This window comes from Apis dorsata, unplaced genomic scaffold (genome assembly GCF_000469605.1).
Source record: "Apis dorsata unplaced genomic scaffold, Apis dorsata 1.3 scaffold_859, whole genome shotgun sequence".
Classification (NCBI taxonomy): domain Eukaryota; kingdom Metazoa; phylum Arthropoda; class Insecta; order Hymenoptera; family Apidae; genus Apis; species Apis dorsata.
Window position 1 is genome coordinate 83,017 of NW_006263980.1, and position 1,611 is coordinate 84,627.

At 27.3% G+C, this 1,611-nt stretch overlaps 1 long non-coding RNA gene across 1 annotated transcript in view; it reads right to left on the reverse strand.

Moving 5' to 3' along the window:
* The window catches only part of LOC116186529, a 3,826-nt gene extending 2,221 nt beyond the window's left edge, over positions 1-1,605 (reverse strand). Inside the window, exon 1 of the long non-coding RNA XR_004151539.1 lies at positions 267-1,605. This is a non-coding gene — a long non-coding RNA (uncharacterized LOC116186529). The remainder of the gene's footprint in view (positions 1-266) is intronic.
* Positions 1,606-1,611: the final 6 nt, after the last annotated feature.

The window sequence follows — 1,611 nt, forward strand, 5'->3', positions numbered from 1 at the left end:
TTATTTTATATATATATACATATAAATTTGCAATATATTGATATAATTTGAGAAATTCATTTATGTAATAAAAAAAACGTAATTAAATATTCAAAATCCAAAGAGAAAAAAAAGAAAAACTGAAAAATCTAAAAAAACCAACTAAATTCGCGAAGAAAAATAGCAAAACTTGATCGCCAGGATCAATAGATCGAAGATTTCTATCACCTAAGCTAACAACAATTTGTTTTGTATAATCTTTATTTTCGGATATATAAAGTACTTACATTATATTATATTTCCATAGATATGTTTATCTTTTTAATCGCTAAATCATTTTTCGAATAAATTATTACGAATTTTCAACAATTATTAATTAGTTTTTAGGAATGGTTAACACTATACTATTACGATTACTTAAAAACTATTACAACTATTCGATAAAACGAAAGGAGCACTAAAAGGAACTCGTCTAATATATATATATTATATATCAAATATTCATAATTTGGAAAATCATTTTAAAAGCTGATACTTAATGGGTCAATCACGAATTAAGACATTAAAACGAAGCTGACACATTTTATTCTCGTACAAATTCTTTTTTTTTTTTCACCCTATTTACACAATCCTCGATGATTTTGTTTGAATTTTTCGAAACAGAAAAAAGTATACCAACGAAGGGACCATTCCACCACATCGGATAAATGAACGATCGCCATATTCAATTTTTCGAATATAAATCGATAATCGCATATACCCTATCTCGATATTACAATCGCGCGAGATCTCGTCTTGTAAGGACGGTATACAATTTTTCGGACGGTGTGTGATTTGTTCTCCAGTCGAGATGGTCAGGATTTATAATACGAGGAATATGTTTTCGCAAAGAGAGGTATTACAAACAATATTATGATAAAATTGATCCTTGATTTTATATTCTGTATACCGACTATCTTATAATAAGGGATTCTATAAAGATTTCACACGGTTGATCAACGACTCGACTTTTCTCTCTCTCTCTCTCTCTCTCTCTTTAAAATCATCGACAAAACGAAACATAGTTTATACATAGGATATTAATCTTGTCGAACGATTCACGACTTCAATGGCTAAATAATGGCGAGATATTAAATTCAAATTTATTTCATTTTGGAATAAAATTCAGCCATTGAACCGTGAGGATTAAAATGATCTATCGAGAATATCGTACGTATCATAAGTTGTAGAATTTTATTATTCATTTGCTTATTGCAGTCTTTTATTTTATTTTATTTTATTTTATTTTATCGTATAATTTTGAAAAATATGGAACGAAAATGAACTTTTCTATTCCAAAAAACTGCAAAAAAAAAAAAAAATTATATTCTCTTGATACACGAGTCGCGAGTTGAAAATTATCGACCGATATTTTCCAAACGATATTTCATTTTTCTTATCCGATTAGCCGATCACTAAATCGTCTTGGTTAAAATTGTCCCAACGATCAGATTAATTGACACACATTTTGAAATTTAACATAATATTTTCATAATCTCATCTATTATTTCGATCAATTTTCAAAAAACTTTCAAAAAATTCAAAAAATATTCCAACTAAAGATTGGACCTTCTCTTTATATTTTTTTTTTTT